We start from the raw sequence: 17,306 nt of genomic DNA, 5'->3' as shown, positions 1-17,306 counted from the left end.
AGAATAATGTAATAACGTAGAAGATGATGAGTTCTAGACTTTTATTCATAAAAGGGGTCTAAATTATCATGCAACGTCCTAATTCGGCCATGTGGTGTCAATTGATTTGGAAAGATTTTGATTCAGTCACACGGTGCTCAATAAAGTGTATGATATAGGACACTGCTTCTCGACTTCTATTAAAACAAGTATAAATTAGCATATGTCTTGAAATAATTCCTGATTGGACCACATGAAAAGAGGTTGTAGTGCCACGTCATCAAGCACGCCTATTCCGCATGAAGAGTTAATTGTGAAGCACGTGCCTTTGGATAAGCTTTAGACAAAAAGAGTTTTGAATTCAAATATAATATTTGAATTTGAAAAGAAAATTAATGTTCCTTTAAATGTCTATAAATAGCACCATGCGACCTTGTGCAAAAGGTCCATGACCAAAATATTAGAATTTCATATTTGTCTTTTATACTTCTACAAATTTACTTATGTATTTTCATTATGCTGCATTTCTTTTTTTATTAGCAGTAGTATTAGAATCTAATTTTTATATTTGTTTCACTTGTATGAGAATTTTACTTATGAAATAAAAGTCAGACGCTTGGCTTCAATCCCCTCTACTTTTGTTTTTTAAGTCTATTAGAATAGATGAATGCTTGTGTATTCTATTTTACTCCTTTCATCTATTTACTTTTAGTGTTGAAAGTCCTCTTTATTGAGCCGTTGAAGAACCTGAAGGAAGGGTTATCTTTGCCTTCCAACAGTCGCCTGATTCACAAAAAGGCCAATTATGAATTCGGTCATCACCAATGATAGTTTGGTTATTCAACCCCTCTGAGTCGAAAAACTTTGGCACCCCCCTAAAAAAAAAAGAGCCAAACAATTTGGCACCTACAGTGGGACACCAGAAGTGTCTAAATTCAATCTTTATCTATGGCGTTTACTCGATCTCACTCGCAAAATTTGTTTAAGAAATAACCTCAACATCAGGAGCAAAAGGTTGAATTCGAAGTGAATCAACAACCAAGTGAGCAGATTTTGGCTAAGAGTGTAAGCAACTTAGTGTAACGGGTGGAGACTACCAGCCGTACCTTTCATGGAGCACTAGAGCCAATTCATAATACATTGGCTAATTTGAATGACTTTCCAACCGTCCTATCAATAAGGTTTGATCAACACCTTATGGCACTGTCAAATACTACTAATACTTTATTGCGTGCACAACAACAAGTTTCAGCACCTATTGGAGTTCAATTCAACCCCTTCAGCAGCCGTTGCATGGACAGTATCAACCACAAGATAATTAGCCGTAACATCAGATACTGGCGGAGTACCAACCAATCGGAGGGGACAATCAGAATGTGAATTGCTAACCACTTAATCCGATTTATTAACACCAACTGCAGGTATGTAAGTCCCAAAGGGGGCAAGATAATTTTAATAACGGTTTTAATATTCCAGCGCCTCACCCCTAGGCGCACTATGCACCTCAGCCTTAGGTGTCGTATGTGTTTCAACCTCAAACACCTTATATGCATCAACCTCAGGTGCAACAACAAAATCATTAACCCTTGACGGTTGATAGATATCAATTGGCAAATTTAATTCAAGAAACTTAAGGACCAGATCCAAGAAGGGTTGGTCGCCCTACGTAGAGGAAGTTATATCCGGATTATATAGATTGATATGAGTTTCCAATAGGTTATAAAGTTCCTGATTTCATTACCTTTTTGGGAGAAGATTCCACTTCTACCATAGAACATATTGGTTGGTTCACCATTCAATGTGGTGAGGCTGGAGCAAATGAATTATTAAAATTGAGACTATTTGCTAAATCCCTTGCAAGCACCACATTTTCTTGGTATATATTTGACAATAATTGGAAGAAATGTTTCATACCTAATTTTATAGGAGCGAACCAGAGTTGTCGATGGCCGACTTATTTAGGCTGTCTCAAATGCATGGGGAGATGACTGAAGCCTTTATTGGTAAGTTTAAAAGGGTGAGACATAAATGCCAAGTAGCCCTACCAGAGACAGAATATGTAAGTCTAGCCTGAATGGTTTAGACTTTGAATTACGTAAGAAATTTGAGGGAAAGTAATTTCGAGACTTGTTTCAACTGCCCTCTAGTGTTGCAAGATACGAAAAAGTCCTGAAAGAGGAGCAAGATAGAAGAAATGCCTCTAGGGGTACATATTATAGAGACCGAAACTTTGAAATTCATGCAACAGAGGCGTCGAATAATAACTATGTTAAAAATCCCACTTATGATATTCATTTGACAGAGGCTGAATTAGGCTTTGAAATTGATACTACTGAAATTAATATAAAGAAACCATATTCATGTTCAGTATTAATTAAACCAACCGAAACTGTTAGTGTTGTTTAACCGTCAAGTTCAACGTCCAAAACAACCATTATAGAGGCTAGTAAACAATATACTTTTGATATTACAAAGGCTGATAAGATTTTCAACCTTATGTTGGTTAATAAAATAATCATACTCCCAAAGGAACAAAAATCCCTTTAACATATGAATTACATGGCAGAGATTATTGTAAATGGCATAATTCATATTGCCATTCAACTAATAATTGTATTATTTTTTATTCTAAATTGTAGAACTTGATCGAAAAGAAGTTGCTTTGATTCCTTGAAAAGAAACGAGAGATAATGGGTGTTGATGATAACCCATTTCCAGCAGTAGTGTCCACTATCACTAGCTGTTTGTTACTAGATCTACTCCACTATCACTAGCGTTAACTACTTAAATGCGAAAGCACCTACCAATTCATTTGTATAAGGCATGTTTTTAGTTAGGAGTGGACAAATAATTCGTGAATCCGTGAATACGATTTGACTCCGTCCGATTCATGCGGATCGAATCGGATAGAATTGCTACACCCACATATCGATGGTAGATTTAAAAAAATCTAATCTGTAACTCACGGATCAAATCACGAATTAAACTGTTAAAAATTCGAAATAACGGTTGCAGATGATTTAAGCATAAGTCCACCCGAAGGAATGATGAATCACGTGTCTCGACAGACATCGATAAGATTCATTATTTCTCCCTAGGTACCACCTCCGCAGCTGAAGCACAAAATGTATTTAATGCTCATATTAAAACTAACACAGCATGCCTAATGGGTAATACCCCTTGGGTAAAAGACCAACACCCTGGAAGAACCAATGGGTAATACCCAATGTGCTCAGGTTATAAATATTGTTGTTTTAAGCATTAAAGGCTGAGGTGTCTAGCTTTAAATATTGCTGTTTGGTTAAGCATTAAAGACATAGGAAAAAGGGATTTGTGTAGTAAAGTGGTTCCTACCTTCACCATTAAAACTCCTTTGACTGGTCTATTCTTCCTCCTTCATTCAAACTCCTCTTTGGTTTTCTCACATTAAAATGATGGAAACCGCGCTATGTCTAGGAACCGAAAAGTTTTTTTATTTTATATTGTCAGCCCTTAAAAAGACAAAATAAAAATAATTGGGCGTGGGGTGCAAGCTAGCGGTTTGTTACTAGATCTTTTCCATTATCACAAGCGTTGACTACTTAAATGCGAAAAGCACCTACCAATTCATTTGTATAGGGCATGTTTTTAGTTAGGAGTGGGCAAATAATTCATGAATACGATTTGATCCGGTCCGATTCATGCAGATCGAATCGGATCGAATTGCTACACCCACATATCGATGGTGGATTAAAAAAAAATCGAATCTGTAACTCACGGATCAGATCACGAATTGAAGTGTTAAAAATTCGAAATAACGGTTGCAGATGCTCTCAGTACCCAAAGGAATGATGAATCACCCGTCTCAACAAAGATCGAAAAGATTCATTATTTCTCACCACCACCTCCGCTGCTGAAGCACAAAACGTATTTAATGCTCAGATTAAAACTAACACAGCACGCTTAATTGGTAATACCCCTTGGGTAAAAGACCAACACCCTGAAAGAACCAATGGGTAATACCCAATGTGCTCAGGTTATGCCATTTTAAGCGTTAAAGGTTGAGATGTCTAGCTTTAAATATTGTTGTTTGGTTAAGCATTAAAGGCATAGAAAAAAAGGGATTTGTGTAGTAAAGAGGTTCCTATCTTCACGATTAAAACTCTTTCGACTGGTCTACTCTTCCTCCTCTATTCAAACTCCGCTTTTGTTTTCTCACATTAAAATGATGGAAATCTAGCTACGTTTAGGAATCGAAAAGTTTTTTTTTTTCTATTGTCAGCCCCTAAAGAGGTAAAACAAAAACAAAAAAATTTATTTAGTAACATATATATTTTTTCTGTAATAGAAATCGTTTTCCGTTTTTGTGAAGAAATGAAGAAACATAAAAAAGGTGTTTCTCATGTTTTCGACACTATTGATAAAAAATGTTTTCAATGGCGGATTTAGAAATTGTTAATGGGGTGGACTAATATTTTTTTGGGTGGGCAAATTACTAGTAATAAAATTTTTATTTTTTTGGGACTGGGCTAAAATTGACCATAATAATATTTTTTTTTTGGATAGGCTCAAGCCCACCCCCTAGATACGCCCTTGGACTTTTCACTATTATTATTACATATATACTGTTTATTTCAAATAAAATATATGTTATTCATGTTTAATAATTGAATCCATGTGCTCATCATGCTGAAAAAAAATCCTTTCCAATTACTCTCTTATTGAATTGGGCCAGTTACTCTCTTACTGGATTGGTCTAGTAAGGAGATTAAAAACCTTATTCGACGGTTGAGTTAAATTCATATTTACCAAATTTTTTCCTTTATTTTCATTATGTTGCAAGAATATTTATTCGACAACTTTTTGATTATTATGTCATATTACTTGCATCTTTCAACAGTGTTTAATTCATATTTTTGGGGTTTCATTTTTTATTTTATTTTATTTATTTATTTTGCTGCATGTTCATTGGGTGCCCAATGACATGCCTGCTAACCCAATATCCGCAAGTCTCCTTTTTAGATTTTCTCTGCCGTACAAGTTGGGCCTCCTGGTCCTAGTTTTTGTTAATTGGGCCATTGACCCATTAATAGCCTAGCCCACTTTATATATAGAAAGGTTTAGGTTTATGAAATCAGCTCGCTCTCTCTCTCTCTCTACTCCACAAATGTCTTTTCTCTCATCTGTTTAACTAAATGGTAGACACTAATCAATGATAAAATCTCTCTCTTCATTGATAAAGCTTCCGTGTCTTCTTCTTATACCTATACATATACATATACATATATGCAATCAACATTGTTTGATATTATTTTCCTCCCCCATATTGTTTCTGTCTCTAGAGTCAACAGTCAACATGCAGATGCTGAAGAAATCAAGTTGATTTCAAATCGATGCATAGACGCAGTTGAGACTCCGAAAAACCGAGTACCCATTTTGTTTTTTGGGCTGAAAACAGAGTACGAAGAACGACGAGCAAACTTGGTTTCTATTTGGAGTTCTCTCTCTCTCTGACAGACCCGAATGGCAGCAGCTTCTCATCTCTTCTTCTGGGTTTTTCTTTGGGTATCTCGTCTATGGCATATGTGAGGTATGATGTTTAAAACCCTCTGTTTGTTTCCCTAGAAAATAGATTCGTGTTAAGAGGTTAAATTTTGAAGTCGGTTACATTCTCTGCTATTTAATTTATTCAAGTTTCTCAATACATTATATGGCTTATATAATTTTAATGATGCAGGTTTTTTGTTTTGAAAGAGTAACATAAAGACTCATTTGGATTGAGTAGTGTCGGAAAAGAAAAGGGTAAATTCTTGCAACTTATTTTGGTTGTTCTACTAATAGTTTTTCAATTAAAAAATATTTACATCTCATTTTGTTAGTATCTCACTTGAGCTGATTTACTTACTACATTAATTTTGTACATACATTCTTCTATACCATTGCTTAAAATTAAATGTACTCATTTTTTTTCATTTAGCTTGAAGAGTTTTTGTTATCAAATTTTATACTTTTATGAAACTGTTGTACTATGGATCAGTGCGTGTAGCATGGTTGCGAATTATTTTGGTTGGTTGATCTCCTATTTTTATTCCTTGACAAGGGTGTTTTGTATTTTAAGCTTGTCTAATATTATTATTATTATTATTATTATTTTTTTTTGTGAACCTTAACAAAATTTTATAGTGTTCAATGCAGATTAGGTTTTGTAAAATCTATCATGTAAGAGAAACGTTTTTGGATTTGGTAGAAAAGGAAAATATAATATATATATATATATATATATATATATATATATATATATATATATATATTCCCATATATTCAGTTGAGATATAAACATTACTCTTTCTCTAGAGTGTCTATGTTTTCAAATATCAGAATATCTATTTTTCACCCATCATAAATTGTTGACTAATTTAACATTAACATAATTCAATATACTTTATTAATATAATATTAATTCGAACTTTTTGGTTGCCCTTTCCCAACCAATATGATGCTTGAAAATCCATCTCCATAACCTGTGGCCCTTTCTCATTCATTGTGATGGTAACAAATGTGTGTACATAGACATTAGCAACTCCTTCCTTTTTTAAGTGCTGCTTAATTCAATATACTTGTATGTAGTACCAAGATTTAGGGATACATGAGTGAAGAATTTCAGGAAAAACAAGAACAAAACACAATAAAAAGATAAATCGGACTATTCTAAATATTTCAAAAGAAATGATACATAATCTCATTCTTATTTGCTCTTAACCTAATGCGTGTGATTGAAAGAGTATGTCATCACCACACTCCCATCCATTATTGTATGTAGTATCAAAATTTAGTTCGACATTTATTATTGGATTAAAATCACATTTAGTAGATCGAACAATACATTTTCACCATTTTTATTCTTCAGCTAAAAGTTTAAAAATTTTATTTTCATTATATTTATTTTTCAACATAACACCCTTAAATCTGATTTTTATTCTTCAACACGACGCCATTAAATTTGATATTATCCATTATTGTATGTAGTACCAAAATTGGTATTGTCTTTTTGTGTTTTCAGGGTGAATAATTTATATTGATTAGTGCTAAATTGATATTATTATTCATGTTAATTTATCAGACAACTCCACCAATGACATTTAATTAGTTTAACTGAATGATCATGTTAAACATAGGAAAGGTTGTACGTGCAGGAGCGGGATGAGTAGCTCTCACATTTGCTAAGCAAAGATGATCATCTTCGTCTACTGCTTAGCATATCAAATCGGTTATTTATTTGCTCAATATTATTATCTAAAGATATATAGTGCGTAGAAAGTCACTAGAGACACTTAAGTTAGAGAGAGAGAGAGAGAGAGAGAGTGCGTAAATTTAATCATGATTTTGAGCACCTGACGTACAATGGATACCTAGTTTCGTCTTATTTTTATTATTATTTTTTTTCTCACTTATGCTAATTTTAAATTTTAACAAAAGTTATGTGTTTAAATTATTTTAGTTAAAAGTATATGTATATTGGAATGTCAAAAAAGCCCAGGACCAGTCCGACCCAAGGTTCAAGTCAAAAAAGCCCAGGACCAGTCCGACCCAAGGTTCAAGTCAAAAAAGCCCAGGACCGGTCCGACCCAAGGTGACAAAGGCCTCAAAATTTTGTATATCATTGCAATTGGCCTACTCAACCACGAATACGAAAAAGCATTGAAACAATTCGGACCAATAGGAATAGAGTATTATATCATTGCGATCCGAGTGGAACACTATCTTCACATCTGGGCCGTCCACTTCCTTTGAGAAAACACAACCTCCCCCATTATCAACCGTGCGATACAATGCCGACACCTGCTTGCCATATATACGGGATACTCTAACAGATTCAACAAAAGTTACCTTATTGTTTAGAGATAGAGGGAGAGAAGGCGAAGATACCTGTTCATAATCTCAGAGGTTAGTTCGTCTTTTTATTTTAATGTCTAATAGTTATTAAGGCTTTGACTTGTTATATCTTTGTATCGATCGATTTTGCTTTGTTGGTTCGGCTAAATTTCTGTTATGGTTTTGCCGCTCTTGTGTTCCATATGAAAATCTAGGGTTGGGGTTTTGGTGTTCCGATTTTGGTTTATGTTCTCTTCCCTTCCGATCTCGTATTTCGTTGAAATTTTTGGATTTGTTTGTGTATTTTGAGGTTTTCTTCTTCGTTTTCTGTTGTGCATTTTAAAAGAAACGGTATATTGTTTTTATTTTATTTTCTAAATCAACTAATCAAGCTCTGTAATTCTTGTTTTGCAAACTAAATCCTATTTGGTGAAATTTTTTATTATCTTTTTAAAATATTTTTTTTTTATTTTTTATTTTTTGTTGTCAATTATGTCTACAAGAAAATTTGAATCTGGGTATGAAGAAAAAAAGAATCTGAATCGGATTAGAAATCTGCAGAGATTGAATCTGAAACAATTTTTATCAACATGCCAAGCTTTTTGAAGATGGAAATCTTTTCAGAACTAAAAAAGAAAATCATAACAAGAACTTTGACGAGCAAAAGTAGTTAATATAGGGTAAAGCTCTAAAGTTACTTCTTGAAAATTTAAATAGTTACAAAAAGCATGCTTTTGAGTGAATTCCATAGTGTCGGAAGGGCCTTGCCATGAACTACGTCCCACTCTGCTTCCACTAGTAGATTCTCAAATAGGATTCTTAAATTGGTCAAAATAAGAGATAGGGTACTGAGTGGTGAATTGTTCAGAAATAAATTGGTAATATCTTTTATTAATTACCCAAATAGGATTTTCTATGCCTTAATCAGTCAATTGTTTAAAGAAACATTGTTAGTTAGCTAAAATTGAATTAAACAACAGTTGATTTTGGTTGATTTATTTTGATTTAGCCCACCCCATTGAGAAATCCTGAATGTTTTGTTTAACATATAAATACCGTCAGTGTAATGCACAAAGAATATATTCAATCTTTCTTTCATATTTTTATTTTCAAGTTTTGGTTTTTCATTTTATTTTGTTATTAGAATGCAGAATATTAGGATATTGATTTGTTAATTTTGAAGATTATTCTTAAAGTGATGCATTGTACTTTGTTACGGATTAATTTAACATACGAGCTATGTGCTAATCACACATATCTGTAATCACAACTCTTTCTATGGATGGGTGTCCAACATTTTGACTGAAACCATAGTTAGGTTGGGTTGATACATGATACACATATAGTACTTAGATGGTGGTGTGGTGTTTTAATTGTTACAAGTGAGATTGTGAAACCTCTTCCTCACAATTCGAGCGTTTTCTTAATTTTAGGGTTAGCATTGGGTCTTAACATTTTGCAAGAACAAGGTTCAAGAAACATGTCTCTTCAGTTTTCAGGTAACAAACTTTTATTTTTTCTAATTGGTATTTTTATCTATTGGTTATGTTTATATATTCATGTTTTACATAATGATTTTTTGTTTGTGTTTTTGTTTCTACATACACCTATATAATATTGTTATGATTTAATAATGGGAATTAAAGAAGTTTTCTATTTCAAAATATATGTTTTACAAGTTTTTCTTTTAAAATTTTTCCTCTTTTGTCCTAATAATGTAGGTCTCTTCTTCGAGAGTTGATTGGGAATGGGTGGAGTAGGGGAAATTGGAATCTATTCGCCGGGACCAGCAATGGCATCAGAGCGGACAACGATGACAAATTTTTGGTTCGGTTGAACTCGGGACAACTCCCTTCCAATCCGAGTCGGATTGGGTCGAGCGCCACCAGCCACTTCCAAGTTCATCGGATTGGGTCGAGCGCCACCAGCCACTTCCAAGTTCATCGCCGAACTGTAGAAGTCCGCTAGGCGAACTGATCTATTGTTGTCAACAAAACGGAGTAAATTTATTTTTTACTTTCTCAGTTGATACAGCATGCACGCTCAAACTCATGCTCACAGTGGTTTTGTTATAGTGCTGGAGTAGGTAATTTTAATAAAAATTACTTTAATAAATTTGCCAAATTGAATTTTGGGGGTCTATGTGTTAACATTATCTTTTATAGCCGACTATTATTCCGTATACCCTTGTATTAAGGGCATTCCTTATAGTCTTATAAGGATTCTTGTTTCACGTTAAATTTGGATGAAAATTGAAATTAGTGTATATACGATAAAAATTGAAATTAGTGTATATACGATTTTAGTGTCACTAAATAATTTAAGTTTTGGGGTTGAATCATGAATCACTGGATTCATTACGGTTAGTATCAAATTTAGATTTAATTCTTGATTCGGTATTACATCAAGCACTGACATAGAAGCGATACCAAAGCGTTCGAATTCGGATTGAAAGTAAAACTAGTTAACCTATTTAAGAAATTCAGCCTTTTTTAATTTTTTTTAATTGATCAGTTATAGTTTTAATGATCAATTGAATGTAGTTAGAGAGAAGCTAGCTTTGTTCTAAAATCGGATTATTATTATAAACAGTGATATATACTAGTTTAGAGGATTAATCAGTCAATTTGAAAAACAAGTCATTTAATGTATTATTCCATTAACTTGCTATGAGAATGATTTTTTGTTTTGTTTTTTTCGTCGTTCGGAAGGTAACTAGCTACCAAAATTTTGATAATTATTAGCTCACCGTCTATGTTTTCACTTCAGACAGATTGAAATCACCATTATCCCAAATCCATTAGTCAGGAAAACATCAAACGGCCACCTAACGTACTAACACACTGAATATCCAGAGACATTAGAAAAGCTCCATCCATCAATAAAAAATGAAGAAATATATAATAAAATTTTAAATATAGCATGTACAACTACAACCTAATTACTTAAAACAATCAACATACATATATAAATATATATAAATTTTTATCCTCTACGTCTAAATACTATATTTATTGTTGGACTTGTGGGGATATTCAACAATTATAACGTACCAATTATTAAATATGAAGCTGCAATACATCTATATGTATTGTTATAAAAGTGTAAAACTTTTTTCTAATTTCTAAATATATTTTTATTTTTTTATTAAAAAAACAAAAACATTTTCATTAAAAGAGTTGATTGTCATCCTAATTTTATATAGTGCTATTACGAAGAAGCTTGCACGGTAATACTACTCATATACTTATAGTATTGATTTGTAATATATAGTAACTCAGCAATTAAAAGGCAATCTTGAAAAAATATTCATAGAATTTTGACTTATTCAAAAATATTTTTCGAAAGTAGGACTTCATTGTTATTTCATAGGATATATTTGTCTTTAAAACTTAAAAGTAAGATTTATTAGGAATTTTTTCCTTTAATTAACAAAGTCAAGTTAAACTATGCACTAATTTTTAATTGAATCATAAATATCTTTAGACATGTAATCACATTAATTAGACTCATAAGTAAGATAATTAAAAAGAACTTTCAAGTTTGCATGCAATAATTTCATAATGAGTATCATGAGTTACATGTTTGTAGTTTGTACTCATTTTCATTGTGTCAAGTTTTTAAATTAGGTAATTATTTTAATTGAGTCATAATCTTTGGACATGCCCTAATTAACCTGGGCTTTTTGCGGTGTGTATATATACCTTAGAATTATTGAGAACTTGCAAAGAACTTGTCAACCAATACTTAACCTGGATATAGGTTAAGTCACAATTATTCTCAATAAATATTGCTCTTGTATAGTTTGAATGCACTTTCACGCATATATTTTTACTTCTATTTTCACTTTATTTAACTTAAATTTTGCCATGGTTCGCACATATTTTTACTTTATTTAACTTAAATTTTGCCACCATGACTTTAACTCAAACTCATTTGTATAACCATAGTCCCATATAAATCAGTTAGGCTATTAATATGGCTATCATCTTAGAAGAAATATAGGCTCTTAGTGAATTCACAGGGATAAATGCAAATTTGTCCCTTGTGGGCCCATATATCTTCCAGTATGTCCAAGGTAATTTACAATCCATTTGACCGAGGGAATTTATAATCCATTAAATTTTTTTATTGTTATCAGATTACTTATTCATTCAAGGGAGATTAAAATCTATGAGTACGGTACAAATAAAATAATATGATAAATTTTTTTAAAATTAAGACGACAATATGGTATTAATATGTTAAAAAATAGTAATTCAATATTTTGTTATATATAAAGATACTCATTTTTATCCACTTTTTTTTCACATAAATCATGAATAAATGCACTAATTTGAATTTTAGAATTAAATGTTTATTATTTTTGTTACTTTAAATTGTATATATTTTTTTATTAGTCCATAATATATTTTAAATTGTATTGAATTTAATTCTTACACAAAAAAATAAAAAATAAATAAAGGTCTAAATAAATTAAGGCTTAGTTTGTTTGGACGTAAAAATATTTATTTTCTGGTGTTTGGTTGTTGTAAAATATTTATAAAGAAAAAAATATTAAAATTTAACAAAAATAAATTATTTATTAATTTTTTACAAATTATTTTACATGTCTCATTCGAAGAACTCGATCTCAATCTCGATGTAAACTTCTGTCAATCACTGACAAAGTAAAAAAAAATATATATTTTACATAAAAAAATGTATATTTTGTAAAAAGAATATTTGACGTTTGTTTAGCCTAAATGTTTTCTAAAATTAACATTTTTTGGACTTGCTAATGTTCCAGTACTTCCAAATTTTAGAAAAGTGGGAATAACATGAACAAAAATTCAACGCTCTAGAAAACAATTAGGCGTGAAAAAAAAAAAAAATTAATTAATTAATTGTGTTTTAATGATACATTGTTCGAGCGCATTATTTTGGATTTTGTGACAAATCATTTAAATTTTCTGTTATGCTGATTAGAATTGGAATTAAATTTTTGCTGTTATGATTTTAAACCACGGAACCATTCGTTTGTTTTAGAGCCCCAATCACATGCCAGCTCTCTCTCTCTCTCTCTCTCTCTCTATATATATATATATATACATAACACATACAAACATAATTGAGATACGTGTCAGCTTTTGGCTTGTCACATAAAACACAATTTTTGCTCCTATAATACTGGTAGTGGGGCTTTGTGACATCTGATGAGCAATACGTGATTAGCAACTCCTTGGATGATTGTCTCATTGAGTTTGCTCCAATCATAATTGAGATACGCGCGTGTCAGCTTTTGGTTTGGAATATTTGATGCATGCTGGCTCTGCCCATATAGAAAGAAAGTTGATCTACACAATACTACTGCTAGAGAGAGAGATATTGGCGGTTTGAGTGAACAGCTGCCGCATCCAGTGAACAGCAGCTTTAACTTTGGTCGGATTGAAATGATATGTTTTAAATTGTTATAATTGTATTAAAATTTTATTAAATTATTAAATTGAAAAAAATTATAATTGTGTTAATTTTGTTGAAGGTGAATTAGAATTTTCAAAAAATTATACAAGGCGGGATGGGGCAGGGACGGGAAGGGGTTTGAAATTTAAACGGTTGTAGGGGCGGGAATGGGGGTAAAATTTTTAACCAGGGATGGGGATGGGGAATGAGATCCCCACCCCACCCCACCCCACCCCACCCCATTGCCTTTCCTACTCATATCTCATATGTCATCTCTGTTCCCCTCGCCATATTCACCAATAGTTTTCTGATATTATTTTCCTCCCCCATATCCCCAATTAACAGGATTTGTGTAGTAAAGAGGTTCTTATCTTCAACATTAAAACTCCTTTGACTGGTTTGCTCTTCCTCCTTCATTCAAACTACTCTTTGATTTTCTCACATTAAAATCAATGGTTCTTTATTGTGACATAATATAATAATAATACTAGACAACACAACAAATGGAAATAATGAAAACCCTCTAAGTAATGGAAAAGATGTTTCTTTTTTTATTTTACTTTATTTATTTATTTTGCTGCAAGTTCATTGGGTGGAAAATGTCATGTCTGCTAACTCAATATCTACAAGTCTCCGTTTTAGATTTCTCTACGGTACAAGTTGGGCCTCCTAGTCCTAGTTTTTGTTAATTGGGTCATTGACCCATTATATAGCCAAGGCTGAGGCCCACTTTATATACCGAAATCAGCTTTTTTTTCTTTCTCTTTTTACTCCACAAATGTCAGCCTTTTCTCTCATCTATTTAATCAAATGGTAGATACTAATGAATGCTAAAATCACTCTTTTCATTGACAAAGCTTCCATGTCTTCTTCATATACCTATACATATACAAATACATATATGCAATCAACATTGTTTGATATTATTTTCCTCCCCCATATTGTTTCTGTCTCTAGAGTCAACATGCAGATGTTGAAGAAATCAAGTTGATTTCAAATCGATGCATAGACGCAGTTGAGACTCCGAAAAACCGAGTACCCATTTTGTTTTTTGGGCTGAAAACAGAGTACGAAGAACGACGAGCAAACTTGGTTTCTATTTGGAGTTCTCTCTCTCTCTGACAGACCCAAATGGCAGCAGCTTCTCATCTCTTCTTCTGGGTTTTTCTTTGGGTATCTCGTCTATGGCATATGTGAGGTATGATGTTTAAAATCCTCTGTTTGTTTCCCTAGAAAATAGATTCGTGTGAAGAGGTTAAATTTTGAAGTCGGTTACATTCTCTGCTATTTAATTTATTCAAGTTTCTCAATACATTATATGGCTTATATAATTTTAATGATGCAGGTTTTTTGTTTTGAAAGAGTAACATAAAGACTCATTTGGATTGAGTAGTGTCGGAAAAGAAAAGGGTAAATTCTTGCAACTTATTTTGCTTGTTCTACTTATTTTGAAGTGTTCAATGCGCGCAGATTAGGTTTTGTAAAATCTCTTTCAATGCAGATTAGGTAAAATCTCTTTCAATGCAAATTTAAAGCATTCAATGTAAAGAGAAACGTTTTTGGATTTGGTAGAAAAGGAATATATATATATATATATATATATATATATATATATATATATATATATATTTTTTTTTTTCCCATATATTCAGTTGACATATAACATTATTCTTTCTCTGGAGTGTCTATGTTTTCAAATATCAGAATATCTATTTTTCACCCATCATAAATTGTTGACTAATTTAATATTAACTTAATTCAATATACTTTATTAATATAATATTAATTCAAACTTTTTGGTTGCCCTTTCTTAACCAGAATGATGCTTGAAAATCCATCTCCATAACCTGTGGCCCTTTCTCATTCATTGTGATGGTAACAAATGTGTGTACATAGACATTAGCAACTCCTTCCTTTTTTAAGTGCTGCTTAATTCAATATACTTGTATGTAGTATCAAGATTTAGGGATACATGAGTGAAGAATTTCAGGAAAAACAAGAACAAAACACAATAAAAAGATAAATCGGACTATTCTAAATATTTCAAAAGAAATGATACATAATAAAAAGTTAAAAATATATGTATATTGGACTGTCCCTAATTGAGTTTGAGAAAAAAAAAATTAGATTGACAAGTTTGAAAGAGAGGTGTACCATCTCGAAATGTGTTTGGGTAATTAAATAAACTTGTGAGTGGACCTAACGAGAATCGAAATCTTATGAGTGGACCCAGCAAGATTGTGGTGGATTCTTCCAAAACAATATGAGTAACATGTAAGCCATGCTGGGTTGAAAGGTGATCAAGTTGACGAATTAAACCCGAAGTATCTCAAAAATAAACGAACGAAGTAAAAAGCCTCTTATGAGAGTTTGATTCAAGTTTAAGTTGAACTCAAACACTCTTATTGTTTGATTGAGTTAGGATCAAACATATAGTTATTCAATTTAGTTTTCAGAAAGTATAAGTAGAATTACAATTGAATTAAGTGACGGGTTCAATTGTTCATAAGTTCGTTTAATTTGTAAACGAGTTGAGCTTAATTTTTAAGTGTACTTCATAAAACAAGCCTAGCATGAACAAACCTAAACTTAATTTTTCATAATCGTGAGTATGAAAGAATATTCAGGTTGAGGGTTTAGAATTTACAAATTGGAGTGTTTTTAGAAAATTTAGAGAAAGCTATTAAATTTTAGGGTTTAACCTTTTCAAGGAGTCATTTTAAGATAGTTATATTTTATGATGTACGGTTGATGTTGATCTGGACTTTAGGATTTTCTTTTATATTTTTTTTGTTGTCTTGGGCTCCTGGTATTTGGGCCTCAGCCTTTGGGCTGCGTGATTAACCAATAAAATAATACATCCATGATTATTATTATTATTTTCTTTTGTTTTTTTTACATTAAACTTAGAAAGATTATTGAAAAACCTAGCGCATTTTATGATATCTATTTTTATTTATTAATTTAGTAAAAATGTAATTCAAAGACTTTTTTTACTAATGACTTAAAATTTATTAATGCCATTACTTTTGTTAAAAGATGTTTAAAATTTTAATAAAAAATATTAAAAATTCATCTTTATCTTGAAAGTCAGGCATGGGTACACTCGACAGCATGTGCAAGATCAAGAAAAATTCAAGATACATTAACATTACCTTTTAATATATATATATATATATTGTTGTTGTTGTAACAATGGAATTAGTACTTCTGCTTTATGGTTGTTCCAAGTGCGTGAAAATAAAATAATATTCAAGATTTTTAAAGTAGTTGACACGTACATTGGTGGGATGAGAAGGATGAAAATATAGTAATATTCCAGATTTTTAGAGTGTTTTAAACGTACATTGTGGGATTCAAAGGGTGATCCATTTAAAGATTGCGCTTGAAGCATTGGTCTGACAAGAAATTGGCAATTTGAATTAATGCCTTTGGAGATACTTATTTCCTCGTTAACAAATTTGAATGTTATAAACACGACTATCATCTCCGCTTTTATAGCTCTCACTTTCAAAGGTTCACTTGCAGGTTTAAAAATTAGCACTACTTCTTAATAAAATTGTTCAGAAAAGAGTTTAATAAGCAAAATTATTAAGCTTATTTACAATTTTTTTTATAAATCAAATAAGAATTCACACGCAAGTATTTGTTCATGCCGGAACTTAAATCCCACCCCCTTCTCATTATTAAGAATGAGGACGTAATACCATTGGGCACATACCCTTTGGTAAGATTATTTAGACTTGATCGAGTACCCTTTGATAAACAAAAAAATATGATGTTATTTGAGTTTAAATTCTTTACTTAAAAATCAACCATAATTCGATTATGTGAAACCCAAGTTGCTAATGAAGAGTTCAATTTATATTTAGTGGCATATGTTCATGAAGGAATCAAAATAAACAATTACTTTTGATTAAGGAGAAGATGAATATTTGTCTTGTGCTATTTGAAATCCAAAACCACCGCCACGATCCCAACTCTTGTCCCACCAATTTTTTCGCTAAAATTGGATTTGTTGATGATTATCTTCG

The 17,306-nt window shown here is 31.9% G+C and overlaps 1 long non-coding RNA gene across 1 annotated transcript; it reads left to right on the top strand.

Annotated features, from left to right (window-relative positions):
- The first annotated feature begins 7,760 nt into the window (after positions 1-7,760).
- On the top strand, positions 7,761-9,962 carry LOC132306316 (uncharacterized). Its single transcript, XR_009481929.1, has 3 exons — positions 7,761-7,902; positions 9,264-9,329; positions 9,552-9,962. It is a non-coding gene; the product is annotated as an uncharacterized LOC132306316 (long non-coding RNA).
- Positions 9,963-17,306: the final 7,344 nt, after the last annotated feature.

The sequence above is a fragment of the Cornus florida genome, unplaced genomic scaffold, assembly GCF_030987335.1.
Source record: "Cornus florida cultivar Cherokee Brave unplaced genomic scaffold, ASM3098733v1 CherokeeBrave_3.0.0_Hap2_Chr05, whole genome shotgun sequence".
NCBI classification, from domain to species: domain Eukaryota; kingdom Viridiplantae; phylum Streptophyta; class Magnoliopsida; order Cornales; family Cornaceae; genus Cornus; species Cornus florida.
This window is presented reverse-complemented; position numbering and strand designations above follow the sequence as displayed.